The following is a 25,624-nucleotide window of genomic DNA, read 5'->3' as shown; positions in this document are numbered from 1 at the left end:
TTCTGACTTTGACTGGCCCTAATCATACCATAATCATCCTTTTATTCCTCACATATCTATAGAAAGCTTTAGGGTTCTCCTTTATTCTATTTGCTAAAGACTGCTCGTGTTCTCTCTTTGCTCTTCTTAACTCTCTTTAAATCCTTCCTAGCTGATCTGTAACTCTCCACCTCATCTGAACCATCTTGCCCCATCAACACCATAAGCCTCTTTCTTCTTCTTCTTAACAAGAGATGGAATTTCTGTAGTAAACCACGGTTCCCTTACCTTATCACTTCCTCCATGCCTGACAGATACCTATCCATGCTGCAAGCTCACCTACCTTATTTTGGATACTTCTGGCGTTGAAGTAGGCACACTTCAAACCACTTCTCTGTCTGCCAGCACATTCCAGTGACCCTGAAATCCTGTCCCTGTCCTTCCTTCGTCCAGATTATTATTGTATAATATGAAAAGTTGTTGTTAGAACACTGACTGATGTGGAACTCTATTAGTTACCAGTTGTTATCCAGGAAGAAATACCCTTTATCTATACTCTCTGCCTTCTGCCAGTCAGCCAATCCTCTACCATGCCAGCTGGTAAATAAGCAAAGAGCCCTCTAACACCATGGGCTCTTAGCTTATTTACCAGCTTCCTGTGAAGCACCTTGTGAAAGGCTTTCTGGAAATTCAGATAGATCATGTTCATGACTCTCTTTTGTCTGACTTGCATGTTTTCTCCTCAAAGAATTTTAACAGATTTGTCAGGCATGAACGCCCTTTGACAAAGCTGTGCTGACTCGGCGCTATTTTACCATACACTTCCAAGTACTCCTCAATCTCTGCAATAATCAGATTTAAAAACTCCAACATTGGGCCACTTGCATTCAAAACAACCCATAAGCAGCCAGGGCTAAGCTACGTCAGCTTTTCAATCCTAATATGTCCAGTTGTGACCATTGGTGGACAATTAGCCAACTTACTGGAGGAGGACGCTCCACAAATAGCTCTAACATCCATGATGGCGGAGCCCAACACATTAATGCAAAAGATAAGGTTGAGGTTTTTGCAACTATGTTCAACCAGAAGTAAATGATCCAAATTGGCCTCCACCAGAGGTCCCCAGGCAATGCAGATCTCAGTCTTCAGCCAATTCGCTACACATATCATGTTAGAACATAGAACAATATAGCACAGAACAGGCTCTTCAGCCCTCAATGTTGCACTGACCTAATCTAAGTCCATCCCTCTACACTATCCCATCATGAGCCATGTGCTTATCCAAGGACTGTTTAAACACCCCTAATGTTGCTGAGTTAACCACATTGGCAGGCAGGGCATTCCATGCCCTGACCACTCTGAGTAAAGAACCTGCCTCTGACATCTGTCTTAAAACCATCATCCCTCGATTTGCAGTTATGCCCCCTCAAAAGCCAACATCATCCTAGGAAAAGGACTTTCATTGTCCACCCTATCTAATCCTCTGTTCATCTTCTATGTCTCTATTAAATCCCCTCTTTAGTCTTCTTCTCTCCAATGAAAACAGACCCAAGTTCCTCAGTCTTTCCTCATAAGACCTTTACTCCTGAGCAGGCAACATCCTGGTAAATCCCCTCTGCACCTTTTCCAATGCTTCCACATTCTTCCTGTAATGGTGCGTACAGAGCATAGAACATTACAGCGCAGTACAAGCCCTTCGGCCCTCAATATTGCGCCGATGTGGCATACCAATCTGAAGCCCATCTAACTTACACTATTCCATGTATGTCCATATGCTTGTCCAATGCTGACTTAAATGTACTTAAACTTGGCAAACCTACTACCGTTTGCAGGCAAAGCATTCCATACCCTGACTACCCTGAGTAAAGAAACTACCTCTGACATCTGTCCTATATCTATCTCCCAGGAGAAAGTGAGGACTGCAAATGCTGGAGATCAGAGCTGAAAATGTGTTGCTGGAAAAGCGCAGCAGTTCAGGCAGCATCCAAGGAGCAGGAGAATCGACGTTTCAGGCATGAGCCCTTCAGGATTCCTGAAGAATCCCCTCCATTTAAAGCTATGCCCCCTCATGCTCACTGTCACCATACTTGGAAAAAGGCTCTCCCTGTCCACCCTATCTAACTCTCTGATTATCTTATGTCTCTAACAAAAACAGCCTCCAGTCCCTCAGCATTTTCTTGTAAGACCTTCCCTCCATACCAGGTAACATCCTAGTAAATCTCCTCTGCACCCTTTCCAAAGCTTCCACATCCTTCTTATAATGCGGTGACCAGAACTGTACACAATACTCCAGGCATAGCCGCAGTAGGGTTTGTACAGCTGTGGCATAACCTCATGGCTCTGGAACTCAATCCCTCTATTAATAAAAGCTAAAACACCGTATGCCTTCTTAACAACCCTGTCAACCTGGTTGGCAACTTTCAAGGATCTGTGTACATGGACACTGAGATCTCTCTGCTCATCTACACTACCAAGAATCTTACCATTAGCCCAGTACTATGCATTCCAGTTACTCCGACCAAAGTGAATCACCTCACACTTGTCCGCATTAAACTCCATTTGCCACCTCTCAGCCCAGCTCTGCAGCTTATCTATATCTCTCTGTAACTTACAACATCCTTCGGAACTATCCACAACTCCAGTGACCTTAGTGTCGTCTGCAAATTTACTAACCCACCCTTCTACGCCCTCATCCAGGTCATTTATAAAAATGACGAACAGCACTGGTAACTGGACTCCAGGATGAACATTTCCCATCAACCACCACCCTCAGTCTTCTGTACTAACCCATGCTGCAAGTTCACCCACCTTTTTTTTCCAGATGCTCCTGGCATTGAAGTAGACACTTCAAACAACTTCTTGCTTGCCGGTGCCATCTTGCGTCCCTGAAACTTGATTTCCGACCTCCCTACTCTCAACCTTTTCTATACTTGAACTGCAATTTTGGTTCACATCCCCCTGCTGGATTAGTAAACCCACCCCAATAGCCTTAGCGAATTCCCCCCCCCCCCCCCCCCCCCCCCCCCAATATTGGTATCCCTCTGGTTCAGATGAAGGCCATCTGCTTGTAGAGGTCCCACACACCCCAGGAAGTGCTCCGATTATCCAAGAATCCAAAACCCTCCTGCACCATCCCTGTAGCCACGTGTTCAACTCCTCTCTCTCCCTATTCCTTGCCTCACTAGCAAGTGGCATGGGCAACAAACCAGAGACAACAACTCTGTTCATCCTAGCTCTAAGCTTCCATCCTAGCTCCCTGAATTTCTGCCTTAAATCCCCATTTCTCTTCCTACCTATGTCATTGGTGCCTATGTGGACCATACACAATATTCCAAGTGAGGCCACACTAGCGTTTTGTACAGTTGCAGCATGGCATCATGGGTCTGGAACACAATTCCTCTATCAATAAAACCTAACACACTGTATGCCTTTTTAACAGCTGATATCAAGGAGCTGCTGAAGCCACTTAATTCCACAAGGCTATGGGTCCTGACAGCATTCCAACAATAGCATAGATCCATCGATCCACACCAACCAGACATCCCAATCTGACCTACTCCTATTTGTTAGCACTTAGCCCATGTCCCTCTAAACCCTTCCTATTCCAATACCCAACCAGATGCCTTTTAAACGTTGTAATTTCCCTCTGCTACTTCCTCTGGCAACTCATTCCACACAAGCACCATTCTCTGCTTAAAAAAAATTACCCCTCAGTTTGTTTTTAAATCTATACCCTCTTGCCTTAAACCTATGCCCTCTAGTTTTCAACTCTCCCACCCTATAAGCACCCTTGTCTATTCACCCTTCTCATGCCCCTCATAATTTTATAAACCTCTATAAGGTCATCCCTCAGCCTCTGACCTTCCAGGGGGAGAAAGCCTCCGCCTATTCACTTTCCCCCTTTACTCGAACCCTGCAGCCCTGGCAACATCCTTGTAAATCTTTTCTGCACCCACCTGCTTCCTTTCAAAGGGTGACCAGAATTGTGGCCTCACCAATGTCCTGTACAGCCACAATGTGTCCACTTGTGACTTGTGCTTAAGAAATTGCCGTACCCATAGTCAGGTTTTTTCAATACAGCTACAACCCTGCAATCTGCCTGACAATATGGAAAACTAATTAGATTATGTCCTGCCCCTAAAAAAGAGGGCAAGGCAGTTGGGACAATTACCATCCAAACAGTCTACTCTCAGTCATCAGTAAGTGATAGGGGTCATCAACCGTATTAACAAGCAGTACTTGCTTACCAATAAGGTGCTCACTGATGCCCCATTTAGGTTCTGCCAGGTTTACTCCACTTCTAAACTCCCATCCACACCCACCAACCCCACCACCCTGTGGCTGAACACTTCAATTCCCCCTCCTGCTCCGTCAAGGTCCTGGGCCTCTTCCATCGCCAAACTGTTACCACCTGACGCCTGGAGGAAGAATGCCTCGTATTCATCCTTGGGGCCCTGCAACCACACGGGATAACTCTGGATTTCAACAGTCTATCTTTAGGACAACCTTTCTAGCCTGCTCCCTGTTTGAGATGAACTGAGATATTGAAGAGGATTGCTGATACATGGATGCTAATATCCAACAGTACCTCTGTCCCAAAATAAGTGGTCTACAGTTTTCATATGCCTGTGTGCAACGTATTACCACAGGTCTTTGCAAATAGTCCCTATTAAAAATCTTCATGCACCTTTGTTTAATGTGGCATTGCATAAACAATGATGATCAGAAGGCAGTGCCATGTCAAACTAGGGCCACTTTACTGCTACTTCATAGCCAGTAAAATATCCAATCATCCTTCTCTTGATTATATTATGAAGATGTGGGTGAACTATACCTTTTTAAGAAAGTTAAAAGCTAGCAGGGACAGCACCAAGTGTTCTCAAAGACACAATGTAACATGTGCTCCAGCTACTGGTTTCCTGGAAATGATAAGAAGACATATTCGAATTAGGCCAAACAGTTTAAATTATACCCGAAAAATACCAAATTCCAATCCAGTTTGAATTCAGTTATATTGACAATCTTAAAAGCCAATGACACAATCCGATGCTCTGGTGTATGAGACGGGGGGGGGGGAGGGAATTGAACAGTTGGGAGGAGAACTACCAAGCCCTAGCATGTAAACAGACTGCCTGAAAAATAGCTCTCTTTAAAAGGTGCCTTTTTCAATCTGTAACCTGTGAAACAGAATCCCTAAGAATAAATGAAGACACAGGAAGATCCAAATTGTAGAATCAAAAGCTGCCTGGTTTTGAGATATGAAGCTTTGTTTTGTAAATCTTAATTGGGAGATTTATCAGATTAGTATTATAGAAGGTAGGGTGAAAGATAGGTTAGAGTAAGGACTTGTGAATAGTTGTTAGTTAATTATTCTCTGTTATACTTTAAGAAATAAAGTTGTTAATTTTTACTTTAAATAGTTCTTTAACTCGAATTTTTATAGATTACAGGATGGGACAAATCATTTGTGTTGCTGGTTTTAAATCGAGCAGGAGGGTTTACTCCATGTTGTAACAATTAGTCTTTGAGGATTTTCTGAACCATACTCTATTTGGCACCTCTCCCAACCATGAATTCTTGGTGACCCTAAGCAGTATCACTCAAGAGATCGTCAGAGACCACAGGCCATGGAGTCTTACAGCGTGGAAACAGACCCTTTGTCACAAATCGTCCATGTTGACTGGGTTTCCTAAACTGAATTAGTTCCATTTGCCTGCATTTGGTCCATATCCCTCTAAACCTTTCCAATCCATTTACCTGCTCACATCATGGCGACCATTTGCAAGTTATTAGATATGCACATAAAATCAAATTGTGCTAAGATTTGGACGAGTACACAAGTTTTTACTTTGAACAATAATAATAGGATCAGAGCCAATCTGAAACCTTAAATAAAATCTTGGTAGCAAAGGCCATTTAATCCTGTATACACTGAAACAGTCACAGAAAGCAAGTAATAGGATTTTAGATAAACGTGATTCCAGATCCAAAAGCCTTTTCTGCCTCTTTAAGCATATATTGCCAATGGATTATTGAGTGTTCTGAGCTTTTAAATGATGAATAATTGAGAACAGTATGTGTTCCAGTTTGGCTTGGAGCAGCAGTTTTGCTCAGTGGGTTGCATGGAATGTGCATGGCACATTAAAAATCAGAGCTGCAGAATGAGGAGCCTCTGGCAATCTGCTGGTAACATGTCTACACTTTCTTGCTTGTCAATTGTCACTTTTACCTACCATCTGCCACAACCCCTTCATCCCCCACTGTTCTACCTTCCCGAAGGCACTGGTTACTGATCGTATTGGGTTCTGCTGATACCTGTTGCATTCCAGTTGCCAGGTGAGAGTAAAATTTGACCCAACATATTTTATCAACAATCCTCATTGCACAGATGTTTTGCAGTTAGAACATAGAACATAGAAAAATACAGCGCAGTACAGGCCCTTCGGCCCTCGATGTTGCGCCGACTGAAGCCTACCTAACCTACACTAGCCCAATAACCTCCATATGCTTATCCAATGCCCGCTTGAATGACCATAAAGAGGGAGAGTCCACCACTGATATTGGCAGGGCATTCCATGAACACTCAACTCGGAGTAAAGAATCTACCCCTAACATCTGTCCTATATCAATTGCAGTTGTCTGTCATAACTAGAGAATGAAATGACTTGTAATACTACATGAATTCAGATATCCAAAAGCATTTATTTGTTTTTTTAAATTTCATGGTGGCATTGAAGTAGGTTATGGAGTCATAGAGTCATGGAAACAATCCATTTGGTTCAACTAGGCCATGCCGACCATGTTCCCAAATTAAACTAGTCCCATCTTCCTCTGTTTGGTCCATATCCCTCTAAATGTTTCCTATTCATGTACTCATCCAAATATCTTTTAAACATTCTAACTATATCTCCATTCATTATTTCCGCTGGCAATTCATTCCACTCATGAACCATTCTGTGTTTTTAAAAAAAAAAAGTTGCCCCCATGTCCCTTTTTAAATTTACTTCCTCTCACCTTAAAAATATGCCTCCTAGTTTTGAACTCACCCATCCTTTGGAAGAGACCCCCCGTCATTCATCTTATCTATGCCCAATTTATCAAACCTCTAAGGTCACCGCTCAACTTCCTATGCTCCAGTGAAAGATGTCCCAGCCTATTTTTATAAGTCAAACCCTCCATTTGCAGCAACGTCTTGGTAAATCTTTTCTGAAATCCCTCCAGTTTAAAAATATCCTTGTTATAAAAGTGCAACTAAAACTCCATACAGTAGAAGGGGGCTTACCAAAATCCTGTACATCTCCAATACGATGTCCCAACTTCTCCACAGAAAGGCCAGAGCAATGAAAGCAAGCGTGCTAAATGCCGCCTTAACCGCCCTACCTTCAGGCACAGGTTTGGCAGATATTTATTGAGCCAATGTTGGGAGAGCCGATCCCAGAGGATTCTGAGGAAGTAACATCAGATATTTATACATATCATGTAGGTAGTGCATTACTCAAATTCCAAAATAGTCTGTTTCAATGAAATAATTTGTTTCAAACATACCAAAAATAGCAGTGGTGCCTAAGTCTCTTGTCTTCATCTATTCCACCTTCCTTCTGTGATACTCTGTCAACCTGTAATTGTGTCTGGCAGGCTGCCCAGGCGGCTGCATTTCAAGCTTGCTTATGTATTTTAATTCATTTTAAACTGACTGCATTTCTTGAATAAGAATAAAATGAACTGTATAATTAATATCATTTAATCAAGCTAACTAAATTTCCTTTTTCTTTCTAAATTGATTAGTCCAGCTTAAGATTTGTATTAGTATTCCACCAAATTAATGTGGGGTTAACCCATGCCCTCCCCAATATTTTCCCCTTACAATGGGATGTGGGCATCACTGTCTGAACCAGCAACTATTTCCTATCCCTCATTGTCCTGGAGAAGATGGGGAGTGAAGGAACAGTGTCTAAGATAATGTGTGAATTGGAAAGAAATCTTCAGGTGGTAGTATTCCTGTGCATCTGCTAGTCTTATACTTTTACATGGTAGATGTTGTAAGTTTATAAGACACTTGAGGGAGTCTTAATGACCTTCTACAGGACGGAGAGTGAGGTGCTTGAAAAGCACAGCAGGTCAGGCAGCATCTGAGGAGCAGGAGAAGGGCTTATGCCCGCAATGTCGGTTCTCCCCTTCGGATGCTGTCTGACCTGCTGTGCTTTTCCAGCACCTCACTCTCGACTCTGATCTCCAGCATCTGCAGTCCTCACTTTCTCTTAGTATCTACAAGGCATCTTGTAGATGGCACATATTGCTGCCAATGTGTATTTTGGTAGAGAGTGAATGCTCAAGATGTTAGATGAGATGCCAACTGAGTGGACTGTTTTGTCTGGGATATCATTGAGTTTCTTGATTGTTGGTGGATCCGTGCACATCCTGGATGGGGAGAGTATTTGAATAACATTCCTGATTTTGTGCCTTGTTGATTAGACATTAGTAAGAGAGGAAGTGAATTAGTCTCCACAGAATTCCTAGTCTCTGACTGGCCCTTTAGCCACAGTATATTTATGACTGATGCAGTTCAATTTCTGGACAATGGTAATGTTAATAGTGGGAGATTCCCTGATGGTAATGCCATTGAAGGTCCAGGGGTCATGCTTAGATTTTCTATTGTTAGAAATAATCATGGCCCAGCACTTAAATGGCAAGGTAAAAACAATGACTGCAGATGCTGGAAACCAGATTCTGGATCAGTGGTGATGGAAGAGCACAGCAGTTCAGGCAGCATCCAATGAGTAGTGAAATCAATGTTTAGGGCAAAAGCCCTTCATCAGAAATAAAGGCAGTGAGCCGGAAGCATGGAGAAATAAGCTAGAAGAGGGTGGGTGTGGGGAGAGTGTAGCATAGAGTACAATGGGTGAGTGGGGGAGGAAATGAAGGTGATAGGTCAGGGAGGAGAGGGTGGAGTGGATAGGTGGAAAAGGAGCTAGACAGGTCGGAGTTGCAGTGGGAGAGGACTCCGAGATTCTTGCAGAGAGAGGAGGAAAACTTCTCCAAGGCTGGCATCCTTGCAAGAGGATTCGCAGTAGGGTTAAAATCAACGAGGTAAAAACATAGACTGCAGATGCTGGAAACCAGATTCTAGATCAGTGGTGCTGGAAGAGCACAGCAGTTTTCACTGCTCATTGGATGCTGCCTGAACTGCTGTGCTCTTCTGGACCAGTGGTGCTGGAACTTAAATGGCAAGTACCATTTGTGCCATGCATTAGCTCAAGCCTGGCTGTTGTCCAGCCCATGCTGCACACACATGGACAGTGTTGTAAGAGATGCTTGCAGCTGACTCTTGGTTCTGTCATGAGGAGGTGGGCTGTCATCAATCCTTCTTGAAAAACAGACCTACTGGGTTTTCTCATATTAATGGTTATTCTTTCACCATTTAAGTCTTCAGTAGAAGAGACACCTACTTGAGTAACAAGGAGCTCCAATTTTATACTTTTTAAGCTTTGTGCGAGTTACATTGAGTTTTTTTTTAGAAGGATTATCACCATGAAGCTCAGTGAAATTTGTTTACCATATCATACATAACTCATCTCAACTACCTATTGCACCTCATTCTATCTCATCTTACCATGTGCTAATCCCAGAACAACTCATCATTCACTTGATATCCACCTAAAGACTGGCATGCTAGCACCCACACAATCTTTAAAAGGCTGCTATGCATCTGCATAAGCACTGGCACTCTGGAGAGATTCCCCTCATTAGCAAAATATTAGCTCAGCAGCAGCAAATCCACAAGGCAATTGGCTGATCTTCCTTGTACGTACAACTCCATTGCCTCACCCTAGTCATTGTTTAACCACACCATGCAGGTTTCCTGAGCCTGCTTTGATTCCATCTAAATGTCCCCCACTACTCTGTCCCTGCTGGAAACCCACATCTTGTCATTTTCCAGTGGGAGAACCTCACATAAAGGCAAACACTCAGACAATTCCAAACATGAGCTTATATTTACAGCCAGCAAAAGTGTGCACTCACAAAATGAATGGAGCCTGCAATTCCCTTCTACAATATAAGCCCAATACTAATGCGATGACCAGTGACTACTTGATAATCCTTAATGATTTTCTGCACCAAACTCGTTATCTACTGGAACTTGTGTCAATCAATGGTAATCCTCAGAATGTTGATAGTGGGAGATTCAGTGATGGTAATGCCATTGAAGGTCTGCCTGTCTTGTCACAGCGTCAGTGTCAACTGGATGAAGGTGCCACACCAACTGAGTGATCATCATATTGCAATTGATAAAGGAGTGCCTGCTCCAATTTGACTCCTTCCCATCCCAGGCTCACATCAATCACAAAACTTGTCATTAAATTCAGTAGAGTCCATGGCCATACTTGCATGACATCTGAAACATCCGATGGAAGTTCCCCAAACGATGGGACTTTTTTGGTCAGCATTCACCTTCTTGCTTACTGTTTCTAACCTCTGTATTGCTGAGATGACAGTTTTAGATTTACAATCAAATATGTCATGGTGCAATCCATGTTTGACAAGCTTTGGATCCTCGTTCACTCTTCATATACTGTATTTGGGCAAAGATTTGCAAATAAAATGTAGCTGCATTCAACATGTGTTTTGTCTCTGTAATGTCCTAATATCCAGCAGATGTGAGTCCTGCACTGTCACCCAACAAAGTGACTCTGATTTTGCCCATTCTTGACATTGTGCCAGACATTTGCAAGTAGCAGTCTGCATCTGAAGAAGAATAATAAGTAATGGCAAAGAATGAAGCTCACGGTAGACACAGTCAATACTGGGCTGTGCCTGGCTGCCAGATATTCCTCAGGGCCTCTCTATCCCCTGTTATAACATTTTCATACATCATCCCCTGCCCCCATCTACATGTGAAGAGCCATCACAAGGAACTGTGCCTGCAACTTCACTGCCTCGCTAAGCCCCAACATTACACCTTACCGATGTCCACCCTGCTTCTCTACGCTGTCTCTGTGGATGCCACTGTGGTGGTCACTGCCTGGAGCCAATCAAGGCCTCCGATGTATTCCCATATGCAAACCATACACCTCACACCCTGAAGTCACTATCCTTGTTCCCTCCTTTACAAATACCTCTGCTTTCTTTTTCCCAGCCTTGCCTGCCCCTGCTGTTACCACTCCCTGGATTGCAAGTAGACATAAACCTTAATGGGGGTGTCGCAAGCTGATGACTGACCATGGCCAAGCCTTTAGACTCTGTGGACTTTGCCTCTAATACACAATGGCTCACCCTTGACTGGATTGAGGATTATCAGTTTCCAACATGGCCATTTGGTTGAATAAATGTCTAGCTGGCACATGCTGTGTACGCATTTGTTTGCTATATTGGTATCTGTACAATGAGAGATCTTCTCTCTAGACATACACTGGTTGTTTGTCAATAGGGCTATGTATCTGTACAAAAGAGCATTTCAGTATGACAGTGCTGATAGACTTTAGCTGTGGTTGAAGCATGAAAATACTAACGGGATTAGCACAGCAAGTTATAGATTGCTGTGAGCTTGCTGGCTGGTGCAAAGTGAGTGAGCGAACAGCCCCTGAACTGCATCCCAGTCCAGTCTATGAGCTGTCCCTGTGTGCAAGTTGGCTCTGTGCAGCTTTGCAATATTGGTTGCCAATGCGATGCAAATTTGACCTTCTTGGGTGGCCTGCAAGTGGGCTAGAGCGCTACCATGATGATTGTGTGGGTTTTGACACAGGATGGTTGGCACTGGCTATGAATGAGGTGTGCATGTGGCTGGTGCCCATGGTATGTGCCATGAGATGCTGTTTGGTGCTGAGCACGATGGAGGCTCTTGCAGTGTGCTGAAGTCATTCAGTACTTCTCTGACTCCCACATCAAAAATTCTGGAAGGTTAGCTGTTTGGTGCATTTGGTGAGAGAGGCTACTGAATATTAATAAGGTGAGTTGCAGCAGTAATAAGATATCTTACAAGCTATAGTTTCCCCTTTTAATTAGAATTATAATTAGAATCCCTAGAGTGTGGAAACAGGCCCTTTGGCCCAATGAGTCCACACCGCCCCTCCGAAGAGTAACCTATCCTCGTGCCTTGAAACTGCCTAGTGAGAAACCAAATGCATATAAAATGCAGTAAATTGCTCCTGCCATGAAGATAAGCCTTGATGACTATCCCTTTAAAGTCCCCTTTAAACCCAGCAGTTTGATCAAGCCTTTGGTGAGTAGTTTTGGATAGTTTGTTCTCTGGCTCAACTTCCATTTTCTTCATATTTTTAAAGAAGTTTGAGATGTTGTCCTTTATTAAAGGTGTTTTAGAGATGCTTGTTGTGAAGCTACAGGTTCTTTAGTGACTTCAATCCAACACCTAAATTCGCCGTCGAGTGGAAAATTGTGTCATTGGTGAAACAGAGAGGACCTTTGAACACTAAGAAATGCAGTAAAATTGCAGTCAGTTCATTCCTCCCTCACTTCTGCTATAGATAGAACCTGATGGAAGCTGGAAGCCTGAATTTAAATTTTACACTTCAAATAGTTTCATGAAAAATTTCCTTATTAAAACCCCAAGTAAACCAATATAAAAACAATTTCCAAGTCACTTTGCCTTAAATTCCTTTAGATAGCATTGCTAAAACGCACTGCAGATGCTTGAAGAGGATATAGTGGGTTGGGCCATGCATTCAAACAATGTTCAAGTTTATTTCAACTCCCAGTCTGTGCTTTAAAAAAAACATTATATGTAGCTTAAGAGCTCTTAGCTGAACAAAGTAAAAATCTTAGTGATTTTTGAGAAGTACAAATCCTACTCCTGGCTATTGTTATGCCACCCCTACTGCAAGTCATTTTAGGTGGATGTTGCTGGAGGTTGACATTAAGATTTGGTTGTGATGCTTCAAGTGGTGAATGTTTTCTTGACATTCAATACTGTGGCTAACATGTGGTATTGCAGCAAACACCCATGGGGCCACGAACCCATCAGGCACTTACAATTTCTGGAAATAGTGAAGAAAAAACAGAATAAAAAGCGAACACTTGGCAAAGGATTGAGAATGCATTTTTAATCCTTGTGTTAAATAAAAAGGTTAAATGCAGAGATCCAAAGAGAGAGTCTGTAAATGGCTCATGGCTTTTTGCTCAAGATTTATCTTAGCTAAGTAAAATATCATCTTAAACATACGTTAATGATACCTCTTGATTTAAATTTGTCAATATGACTAAATGTAATGCAATTATGCTTTTGGTGTAAGCTCAGCTGTGTGGTTGAATCATATTCACCTGTTGAGGAAAAAATGGGTTATTTTACAGTATAATTTAATCCTTGCTTCAGGTGTGTTATAACATGAATAGCCCAGTTTGTTCTGGTAGTGAAAGGGCTCTACCTATCAGTCTGATTTAATGAAGGTGGCCAGTGTTTCCTCCAGCATTGGACATTGTTAATTTCTATGAAAATCTGTGCCTACATCTGCTTTGGCTTTGTACTTGTCTCTCTCATTTGAATTAGTCCTTATTCATGGCGTTATCATCTTGTAACCAATAGAGGTTTATTGTGCATTGTTTAAGAAAGATCACATTGAAGGGTGTGCATTCAGTGAAGTAATAGGCCTTCAATTAGCTTCTGGGCAGAAGTAGCCATGTGGATATTGAGATTTCTATTGGAGGCATTTTCCATAAAGCATATGTGTTGTAGTATATGCCTGTATATTGATTTGTGCTCTAGTTAAATGGCAAATCCTACCATTGCAATCTTACTGTGTGTGAAAAGGTGACAACAGAGGCAATAAGGCAGTGGAATTCCAGCAATGATATTTGAGCCTTTTATGCTTACTTCAGTAGTAACAGAACTGAGCAGACAACATTTTTTTGTCAGCTTCGCATAAAGTACTTTATTGAAGGGGAAGGCAAAAAACGAGAATTGGTTTGATAGTTGGAACTCCATTTGGGTGCAGAGTGCATGCAACGTTGATTTCTAAATGCCGTGACCCTCATTTCTTACCCTCGTGTAATGATGTTGCTGAAACTTCTGCTGTAGACTCTGATTACTTAATGCTTAGCACTTGGAGCCTTAATAGGGGCTTGTATTGTGTGTACGCAGTGAACTGATTCAGAGATTAGATCAGACCTGCATCACATCGGATAACCAGTCTCGGTAATGTTCCTAGTTGGAATTTATATTCTGATCATAGTGTGGATTAGTGAATGACTGCTTACACCTGTAAATGAAATAAAAACCTGGAATCATATTCCTGTGAGCCATCTCATTGCTGAGTGCTCTGTGGGGGGAAGGGTATTATCATGTGTAAAGCCACAAAATAAATAACTTATTTTTTTCAACTGCAATGACCTAAACTTATTAACCTCTTGAAATGATATTGCTCAGACCTTGTGACTTCAGCTTTTGTGCCGTAGTTGGTAATTTAACTTCTTGGAAACATAATATTGACTATAATATCATATCATATCTTTAAATACTGACTGTAATATAAAGCTGTTGTGCTATTTTGTTGATGATCGTAAATTATATGATGTGCTTAGAATATACTCCAGCTATTCTTTCAACATTTATACTACTGAATGGCTGTCTGTGATATAGATTGATGCTAACAGGGCGATTTTAATTCCCATACTAGCTGAGATTTCCATGACGAATTCTCAACCTCTCTATTCACCTGAGGTGTGGTTAACCTCAGGTCAATGGTTCTCTGGGACTAGGGCAATTTTACCTTTATATGCTCCTAGTATTTTATCATACCAGTAGTGTTCTGAGGGTTTTTGAAAGAGCAGCTCTCTGAAAGCTTGTGATTTCAAAATAAACCTGTTGGATTATAACCTGGTATCAAGTGACTTATGAACAAATCTATAAGTTTTTTTTTAGATCATATTCTCTACAGTGTGGAAACAGACCCTTCGGCCCAACAAGTCTACACTGCCCCTCCGAACATTCCCCTACCCGATATTTACCCCTGATTAATGCACCAACACTGGACAATTTAGCATGACCAATTCACCTGACCTGCACATCTTTGGATTATGGGAGGAAACAGGAGCACCCGGAGGAAACCTACGCAGACACGGGGAGAATGTGCAAACTCCACATGGACAGGCGGGAATTGAACCCATGTCCCTGGTGCTATGAGGCCCCAGTGACAGACTTGACAGATGTCTAATGGCAACGTTCAAGCTAAGTCAAGATGCTCTGGGGAGGGATTTTGCACCAAGAACTGCACCTATTATTTTGGACTTTTCCATTGACAATAAAACCAGACTTTAATGAGTATTATAGATTGGCAGGACACCCACTCTATACATTTTGAGAGCACAAGCTAAGAATATGAAAACTTAAAGAACCGATACAGGAGAAGTCCATGTGCCTCTATTCTTTTGGATTATGGGCTGATCCTTTAGCTTTTCTCCACTTCCCTGCCCTATTCTCCAATGCCATGATTCTCTGAGTGAAAAGAAAATCAATTTAATTCTTGAATATAACCAGGGACTGAGCATTTCAACTCTTGGAGGGTAGAGCAACGCAAAAATATAATTTGCAAAATGTTCAGGTTTGTTTTAAGAGCAGCTAGTAATAGTCCCTTTCAGCAACGTAGAATTCAAACACCTGTCCACATGTTGCATAAAATGACAATAGTCAGAGTCATAACTGTGTGTAAGTTTCTGGTGCATTGGGAAAAGTTTGGATGTCTGAAATAAATAGGGTGGGCTAGACACCCTCTATCCTCGCACTATGGCACACCACCTCTAATGATGTAAAAACAATGACTGCAGATGCTGGAAACCAGATTCTGGATTAGTGGTGCTGGAAGAGCACAGCAGTTCAGGCAGCAACCAAAGTGCAGTGAAATTGATGTTTCGGGCAAAAGCCCTTCATCAGGAATAAAGGCAGTGAGCCTGAAGCGTGGAGACATAAGCTAGAGGAGGGTGGGGATGGGGAGAAAGTAGCATAGAGTACAATGGGTGAGTGGGGGAGGGGATGAAGGTGATAGGTCAGGGAGGAGAGGGTGGAGTGGATAGGTGGAAAAGAAGATAGGCAGGTAGGACAAGTCCAGACAAGTCATGGGGACAGTGCTGAGCTGGAAGTTTGGAACGAGGGTAAGGTGGAGGAAGGGGAAATGAGGAAACTGTTGAAGTCCACATTGATGCCCTGGGGTTGAAGTCATCCGAGGCAGAAGATGAGGTGTTCTTCCTCCAGGCGTCTGGTGGTGAGGGAGCAGCGGTGAAGGAGGCCCAGGACCTCCATGTCCTTGGCAGAGTGGGAGGGGGAGTTGAAATGTTGGGCCATGGGGCAGTGTGGTTGATTGGTGCAGGTGTCCCGGAGATGCTCCCTAAAGTGCTCTGCTAGGAGGCGCCCAGTCTCCCCAATGTAGAGGAGACCGCATTGGGGGCAATGGATACAATAAACGATATTAGTGGATGTGCAGGTAAAACTTTGGATGTGGAAGGCTCCTTTAGGGCCTTGGAGAGAGGTGAGGGAGGAGGTGTGGGCACAGGTTTTACAGTTCCTGTGGTGGCAGGGGAAAGTGCCAGGATGGGAGGGTGGGTTGTGGGGGGGGCGTGGACCTGACCAGGTAGTCACGGAGGGAAAGGTCTTTGCGGAAGGTGGAAAGGGGTGGGGAGGGAAATATATCCCTGGTGGTGGGGTCTTTTTGGAGGTGGCAGAAATGTCGGCGGATGATTTGGTTTATGCGAAGGTTTGTCGGGTGGAAGGTGAGCACCGGGGCGTTCTGTCCTTGTTAGGGTTGGAGGGGTGGGGTCTGAGGGCGGAGGTGTGGGATGTGGACGAGATGCGTTGGAGGGCATCTTTAACCATATGGGAAGGGAAATTGTGGTTTCTAAAGAAGGAGGCCAACTGGTGTGTTCTGTGGTGGAACTGATGCTCCTGGGAGCAGATACGGCGGAGGCGGAGGAATTGGGAATAGGGGATGGCATTTTTGCAAGAGGTAGGGTGGGAAGGGGTGTAATCCAGGTAGCTGTGGGAGTCAGGTTTGTAAAAAATGTCGGTGTCAAGTCAGTGATCATTACTGGAGATGGAGAGGTCCAGGAAGGGGAGGGAGGTGTCAGAGATGGTCCAGGTAAATTTAAGGTCAAGGTGGAATGTGTTGGTGAAGTTGATGAATTGCTCAATCTCCTCGCGGGAGCACGAGGTGGCGCCAATGCAGTCATCAATGTAGCGGAGGAAGAGGTAGGGAGTGGTGCCGGTGTAATTATGGAAGATCAACTGTTCTACATAGCCAACAAAGAGATCGGCATAGCTGGGGCCCACACACGTGCCCATGGCTACCCCTTTGGTCTGGAGGAAGTGGGAGGATTCAAAGGAGAAATTGTTAACGGTGAGGACCAGTTCTGTCAAACGAACGAGAGTGTCGGTGGAAGGGTACTGTTGTGGACGTCTGGAGAGGAAAAAACAGAGGGCTTGGAGGCCCTGGTCATGGAGGATGGAGGTGTAGAGGGATTGGATATCCATGGTGACGATGAGGCGTTGGGAGCCGGGGAAACGGAAGTCTTGGAGGAGGTGGAAGGCATGGGTGGTGTCTCGAACGTATGTGGGGAGTTCCTGGACTAACGGGGGGGATAGACAGTGTTGAGGTAGGTAGAGATGAGTTCAGTGGGGCAGGAGCATGCTGAGACAATGGGTCGGTCAGGGAGGTCAGGCTTGTGGATCTTGGGAAGGAGGTAGAACCGGGCAGTGCGGGGTTCCCGGACTGTGAGGTTGGAAGCTGTGGATGGGAGATCTCCTGAGGTGATGAGGTTCTGTATGACTGGGAGATGATGGTTTGGTGATGGGGGGGGGGGGGGGGGGGGGGTGGGGTCTTGGTCGAGGGGGCAGTAGGAAGAGGTGTCCTCGAGTTGACGTTTGGCTTCAGCGGTGTAGATGTCCGTGCACCAGACTACCACTGTGCCACCTTTATCCGCTGGCTTGATGGTGAGGTTGGGATTGGAGCAGAGGGATTGGAGAGCTGCGCGTTGTGACGGTGAGAGGTTAGAGTGGGGGAGGGGGGTAGACAGGTTTAGGCGGTTAATATCCTGGCGGCAGTTGGAAATGAAGAGGTCGAGGGCAGGTAATAGGCCAGCGCGGGGTGTCCAGGTGGATGCAGTGTGGTGGAGGTGGGCGAAGGGGTCCTCGGAAGATGGGCGGGAAGCCTGATTGTGAAAGTAAACTTGGAAATGGAGGTGACGGAAAAATTGTTCGATGTCACGGCGTGTATTAAATTCATTGATGCGTGGACGGAGGGGGTTGAAGGTGAGTCCTTTGCTGAAGACTGATCATTCGTCCTCAGTCTGGGAGAGGTCGGAGGGATGGTGAAAACTTAGCAGGGCTGAGAGCTGGGATCTGGTGTGGGTGTGGAGCTGGGAGTGGGGTCGGAGCCAGTAGCTGGAGTGGGTGTGATGGTGGGGGGAATGGGGGTGGAGTCATGAGCAGGGGTAGTGTTCCCCTCAGGGTTCTGGGGGGTGGGGATAGTGATAGTGTGGTCTATTGGGGGGCGTGTCAGCAGAATGCAGGTGAGTGCCGCTGATGGGGGCGGAAGTGGTGGTGAACGCAGCAGTAGGGGTCGCGGAAGTCATTGAGCGTGTGGCATCAGCGATGCTGTGAGGGACGGACGTGATGTCATGTGTGATGCATGAGGAATTGAGTGGCGGAAGTGGTTGTGGGATTGGCCATGATGAGGGCGGAAGTGACATCATCAATCAGCATGGGGGTGGTAGCTGCATCAGCCGCATGGTTAATAGCGTCTGAGTCATTTCCGAGGCCAGGGGAATCTTCTGGAATGTTTGAGGAGCGCTGGTTATGGAGGTGGCCAGATTAAAGTTTGTTGTACTTACAGTTTTTGATGTTTGAGATGGAATTGAAATATTGTTTGTTGAGAGTATGAATTCTCCTGAGGATGTAGTACAGAGTGGGTCCTTTGCAATTCTGAGTGTGGCCTCAGCTGAGGCAGAGCTGACTTTAGAGAGGTCAGGTGCCAGCGCATTGCTGCGAGCGTAGAGCGGAGGATCTTGAAAGATAACTGTTGCTGGTGTTTTTGAATCTGTAGTCTGTACTGTTTGTCCTGTTCGGGTCTGAACTCTGCTGGTTTAAAGGTGGTCTGGAGTCCGTATGGGATGAGTTGGTTATGGAGGCAGACACTGAGGAAGCAAATGTGGCTGTGGTACTGAGTTTGTTTCACGACATGGTTGAAGAGCTTCAGGGCAGAGGAAATGACCTGGGAGTTGCAGTGGGAGAGGGACTCCCTGAGATTCTTGTAGAGAGAGGAGGAAAACTTCTTCAAGGCAGGCATACTTCTAATCTATACTAACTTACTACTATTTACCATTACTAATCTGTAAAGTCTGTTTTGAAAAGTTAAATTAGCTCTAATTTATGAGTCCGATTCATAAAAACTACATTACCATAATCTATACTTGGATCAAATGTTCTGTGCAAATCTCACTGAAAGTGTTCTGTTTTCAATGTTTCTTGAAGTCTCAGAAAAGCCACAACTTAATTGTTGCCCATTCTTTGATCGATGGTGTATGAAATGAGAGAAGGTTAGGAAAAGGATGGAAGGGGTCCTAGTGGCCTTACACACAAATGGTTGAGACATTGCCATCTACTTAGTGGCATCCAAGCATGTTTTGGGTCCTTTTGTGGCACAGTGGTAGTGTCCCTGCCCTGGACCAGGGAGGCCCAGGTTCACGACCCACCTACACCAGAGGTGCATAATAACATCTCTGAGCAGGTTGACTAGGAAAACATGTTCATTTTTTAAAAATAGTCTTCAATCTATTGCAGAATTGTCACATTTTTACAGAGCGAAATGACAATTCTATCATCAATTTGAAAGTGTATCAGTGAAGTCTTAGTCATTTCCAAGACTTCAAGAAACAAATATGGAAAATATTTAGTCTTTTCTCCTGCCTGGCATTTGTTGTCTAAATGGAGGTAGAGGAGTGCACTGAGGCTTAAGGCTTGGCAGACTTGCACTTTTGTGCTCTCGGTTAACCACCTAGAAGGGCAAAGACAGCTGATGTAAGGGATCACAGGCACTTGCGATTTATCCTTCAAGTCCTTGTGTGTCCTTCACACAATATCCTGACTCAGAACTACATCGCCGTTCTTGCGTCATTGCTGGATCAAATTCCTTCTCATTAACATCCATTTTTATTGTTAATTCCTTCCAAAATGGGTGTCCCTACACGCCAGGGACTGCGGCAGTTCAAGAAAGTGGCTCATTCTCATCTTCTCCAGGGCCAGTAGGGATGGGCAATGAATGCTGGTCTAGCCAGTGATTCCCAAATCCCAAGAATGAATTTTTAAAAAGTCCATCAATTTGCTGCTTTTCTGCAATCTTACTGAGCTTGTGCATAACAACAGCTAGAGCTTAGTCCTTGTGGAATTGTCTTGGTCTCTCTGGAGCTCAGTGGTTGGCTGCTACTCATTTCCTTTAGTGACATCCACCTGCATGACAATAATTTCCAAACCCATCTGCACTGCTGTTTGAATATTCTCTTGCCAAAAGGTTGTTGCACTTGCTGTGTGCTGACAGTAGCTATTTCCAGACTAAAGGACACACAAATGTATTTGACAGTAACAGCAGGATTTCCCACGTTTTGCTTGAGAACACACTTGTATGGCCCAACCAATTTGATGCTGTACTGAGGGAGTGCTTCAGTATCAGAAGTGCCATCCTTTGGATGAGTTATTAAACTGATGCTTTGTCTGCCCCTAACATATAAAGGTGCAATAGGATAATTTCTAAGCAGCAGCAGCAGGGAAGTTTTTGCTGGACAATATTTTCCTTTAACTACAGCAAATCTCAAATGATCTGCTCATGATCTTATTGTTGTTTGTGAGACCTTGCTCAGTGTGAATTGGCAAACACATTTCCTACATAGCTATAGTGACTTGATTTCAGCATAGACTTTTTTTTAAAACATCAACCTGTGCAGGCTTGCTATGACACACCTCTGGAGCAGGTGGGACTTGTACCTAGGTTCTCTAGTCCAGAGACAGGGACTACAACTGTGGCTCAAGAGCCCAAACATAGTTCCCAACTGACTGTGAAGACCGTTGGGATGTCCTGAGGTTGTTAAATGTGCTACAAAAATGCAAGTTTTTCTGACACAGATTGAGGCAACATGTATTATTTGTAAATCGGTAAAGCACTATGAAAAAAACCTCATATTCATCCCTCGCCCCCACCGTAAACCACTGAGAGTGGATTAATGGTTTACTTAATAACTATACGTACTCCATCATCAGTAAATATTCAGGTAAGTCCTGAAGAAAAAGATATAATCGGGTACCTAAATGATTAGAGATTGTGTTAAAATGAACTGCATTCCACTAGTTCAGTCCTTTAGTATGAAAATCAAATACTAATTTTAAAAATATCCTGAGATATAAGTAAATCCAGTGATGTCAGTTCTGTTTGATAATTAGGTGCAGAAATGGGTTGCTTGTGTATCAGAGCTGAAAATGTGTTGCTGGAAAAGCGCAGTAGGTCAGGCAGCATCCAAAGAGCAGGTGAATTGACGTTTCGGGCATGAGTTCTTCAGAAATCTTTCCGATGTGGCTAGGAAGAACTGTTTGTTTAGTGTATGGATTCTTCTGTGGATGAAGAACAGTAGAGGTCCTTTGCAGGTCTGTGAGAGTGTTGTCCTGAGCTGGGGTAGGGCTGACTGCAGGGAATTTAGGTAGCGGCGCATGGCTGCAAGGGTGGAGCGGAGGATTCGGAAGGAGGTCTGTTGCTGGAGGCTTCGGACTTGTGTATCATCAGTGCATCATACCAAAGAGAGCCCAGTAAGCTCAAAAGCTGTTGTATTGAGCGGACTTAAGTTTCAACTTCTGCTCTCTGGAAGTTAACAATACTATATTATCCTTTGTGCTTTGTAATGAGAATGTTACACATTAATTGCATTATTTGCCAATTGAGAAAAAGGATACATTAAAAATAGCAACACACTTCAGCACTTGTTTAATCAGGACTATAGGGGCAAAATTCTACTAGAACATTATAATAACTACACTACTATGCATTTTAAAAAAAAACAGAGGCCTAACCTGCACCAGTGTATGGACACTGATATGCTGGTAGTATCTTTCACTTTGATATTTGATATGTCGGTCTTCAGTAATGCAGGAACATGTTAACAAATGTTTGTTTGAAAGGTGATATTTCAGCCTAATTGTTCTCAACTCAGGTGTAAACTAATTTTTCCAACTGCAGTGTTGTAAAGATGACTCTGGGAGGGAAGATTTTAAGGTTGACTTCGTAGGCTATTGATGTACTTCCTGCTTCCCTTGCTGACTGGCAGATGGTAAATGAACAATTTGTAGGTAGTTCCAATAACAACAGTTTAACATTGCAACCAGCCTATTTTATCTTGGCACAAATTACAATTGGCATATTTTCCAAGATTTATTTTAGAAAGTCAATTGAGTGTACAATTGAATGTTGAAGTGATTAAGGGAGCAGATAGGCCGGATCAAATCTCAGTTACATTTCTTCATTATTAGATGTTGTTTGGAAGGAATGAACACTGTGGTGACCATGCCCTGGATTGATGTGCCTAAATCCATGGAATGTCTTTCTCTTGCAGACTCTTGCCTGTTGGTTTCATAGATGCTGTGCTTTCTTGGTTTTCGAGGGTAGTGGCAGTTTACATTTCCCCTCCTCCAGTCTGCACTGTCTTACCAGAGTGCTATTGTTCTGTATCCCATACATCCCCTATTTTACCTGGAGTTTAAATAAAGCTCTCTCCCTCTCTGTTGTACAGTCAATGTTTTATTCACACTAATATATCATTTTCCTGAATACAGCTCTTTTATTCATTTGTTTCTCTCTGTACGTCTTCAAGTCTCTACCACGTGTTTCTCTCTGCCTTGCTGGTGTCTGAGTAGTATCATCGTTTCCATAATCATCAACATATTCATAAATCTTAATATCACATGCTGTCCCTTTTCAAAAACATGGATCAGAATCCACATTAATGAAAAATGAATATTTCATTGGTTTGTCCTGGAGTCTTCAGGAGAATATGAATGTAAAAATTAGGAGCAGAATTAGACTACAGAGGAACCTTGATTATCCGAATGAAATGGGTGGACACTATATTTCGTTTGGATAATTGATTATTCGGTTAATTGATTCAATGCCTCTCCCTGGGGCTCGGAGTAGTCTAAATTTTGCTTTTGTCTTGCTCTGCCTGCCTTGCTCCCCCTCTGTGTCAGAATTTGTTTCTGCGAGCTTCACCCCGCCCCCCCCCCCCTTCCCTGCCCCCCAGCTCCCCACCTCTCACCATCTCCGGGGCAGCTGGACTGGACATCAACAGCAAGACTGCTGCTGCCTTTGGGGGGGTGAGTCTCAAATTAGCGCACACATACACACACACCTTTTTGACAGGTTCCACCTTTGCCCTGTACAGGACAATGCTGGAGAGATTATATGGGGAAGTGGGGTGTAGGGTACACCTTTGTATAGAACTCCAGGGAAAGTGGGGGGAGAGAGAGAGACGAATGGTGGTCAGTCATTTGGAGATAGTACCTGGGCTCCTATCAATATCCAGGTCTGTTCTCGGAAGCATTTCAGTAAGTAGAGTTCATTTTTAATCATTGTAAACAAAGCACACAATTAGTATTGAAACACCTCTTTGATGTAACGTTTTTATCGGGACCTTGAGATCATCTTCGGATAATTCGAAATTCGGATTATCGGATACAGGTTCCTCTGTATTTGGCTTCATGAGCCTGCTGTGTCATTTAATATTATCATAGCTGATCGGATTGTGGCCTCAACTCATTATTCCTGCCTGTCCCTGTTATACGTTTACTCTCTTCTTAATTAAAGATCTAATTGCCTCAGCCTCAAAGTATTCATTAACCTCGATTCCAAATATCCAAAGACTCATGACTATCAGAAAATAAATCCTCCCAATCTCCATCTTAAATGGGAGCTACTTTATTTTTTTAAACTTCATCCCCTATTCCCTTACTGTACACAATACTCCAAAGTGGCGTCTGAGCAGTGCAGCCAATTCAAGGTTTCAGAGTAGCTGATTGGGGTGATTGACATTCTGATGTGTTGGCTTACAGTTTTGGAAATTGATGCTCTGTAGGAGCACCCAGAGGAAATCCACACAGACACGGGGAGAATGCTCAAACTCCACAGACAGTCAGCCAAGGGCTGGAATCAAACCCAGGTCCTTGATGCTATGAGGAAGTGGTGCTAACCACTGAGCCAACTTGCCACCCCCTTAAAGTATTGACACCTTAATCTGACACTTTTGATCACCTGCAGAGACTTGTTATGCAGCCTGTCGAAACTCCACTCACACTATTTTGTACTATCTTCTGACACTCTTAATTACCTAGAATTATTTCTCTGCCTATAAATTCTTGTGCCCGTGCATATCCCTTCACTTCACCTGATGACGGCAGTGCACTCTGAAAGCTTGTGATTTCAAACAAACCTGTTGGACTAAAACCTGGTATCATGTGCCTTCTGACTTTATCTTTGTGCTAGCAGCAAATTTAGCAACAATACTTTCAGGCCTTCGTCCCTGTAATTTATATAGCCCGAGACCCCAATATTGATCCCTGTGGCATGCCACTCAAAATATCCTGTTAACATGAGAAAGACTTAGGCAAGTATTTATGCCAATCCTGGATCCATGTTAATATATTACCTTTTATATCATGAACTCTTATATTAGATTAGATTCCCTACAGTGTAGAATCAGGCCCTTCAGGCCAACCAGTCCACACCGACCCTCCGAAGAGCAACCCATCCAGACCCATTCCCCTAAATTTATCCCTGACTAATGCACCTAACACTACGGGCAATTTAGCATGGCAGTTCACCTAATCTACACATCTTTGGCCTGTGGGAGGAAACCGGAGCAAACCATGCAGACACTGGGAAATATGCAAACTCCACATGGACAGTTGCCCGAGACAGGAATTGGACCCAGGTCCCTGGTGCTGTGAGGCAGCAGTGTTAACCACTGAGCCACCGTGCCGCCCGTGGTATTATATTGCATAGTAACTTTGAGGCACTTTGCTGGATGCCTTCTGGAAATCTACCCCAGTAATACATGGAAATCAATGTACTGGTTATGCTGGAGCACCATTGTGAAATATACACGATCAGTCAGACCATTACATGTCGTTTGTGAGTTTAACTGACCAGTTTCCTTCTGAGGAGTACATATGTCAACAGTTTCCCCATTATTAACATTATTTATACTTCCTCAAAAATCATCCAAATAAAGATGAAGTCCTGTGGATGCTGGAAATTTGAAAAAAATACAGGGAATGGTGGAGAAATCATATTAGCAATAACTGTTTCTCTCCCCACAGATGCTGCCAGACCTGCTTTCTCTGCGTTTGTTTCCATTCCACAAAACCATGCTGACTTTGCCTGGTTAAAATGAGATTTTCTAAGTACCTGGCTATAACATTCTCAATAGCATATTCTGCCACTTCCCTAGGACAAATGATAGGTTAACCAACCTCTAGTTTTCTGCTTTCTGTCTCTCTTTCTTGAAAAGTAGGTGAAGTCCATCAGGATCTCGTTACTTGTAAGATTTTATTCCTCGTACTTTTCTCAGCACCAACTCCTTGGAGTTAGATATAGTCTTAAGGCTAAAGCGAATGAAGAGA

General features: G+C 43.6%; 1 protein-coding gene and 1 pseudogene across 5 annotated transcripts in view; both read left to right on the top strand.

Annotated features, from left to right (window-relative positions):
• The window catches only part of lypd6b (LY6/PLAUR domain containing 6B), a 173,516-nt gene that overhangs the window by 57,190 nt on the left and 90,702 nt on the right, over positions 1 to 25,624 (top strand). The window contains exon 1 of one of the 5 annotated variants that reach the window (XM_060827822.1): positions 21,165 to 21,234. The exons of the other annotated variants lie outside the window; for them this stretch is intronic. The gene's annotated coding sequence lies outside the window, so the exon portion shown is untranslated. Of the gene's footprint in view, positions 1 to 21,164; positions 21,235 to 25,624 lie in introns of those variants that run through there. 5 annotated transcript variants of the gene reach the window in all.
• Positions 19,488 to 19,598, top strand: LOC132817753 (U6atac minor spliceosomal RNA; annotated as a pseudogene).

Source organism: Hemiscyllium ocellatum, chromosome 7 (assembly GCF_020745735.1).
Source record: "Hemiscyllium ocellatum isolate sHemOce1 chromosome 7, sHemOce1.pat.X.cur, whole genome shotgun sequence".
Classification (NCBI taxonomy): domain Eukaryota; kingdom Metazoa; phylum Chordata; class Chondrichthyes; order Orectolobiformes; family Hemiscylliidae; genus Hemiscyllium; species Hemiscyllium ocellatum.
Note: the sequence above shows the minus strand (reverse complement) of the source record. Positions and strands in the feature narration are given on the sequence as shown.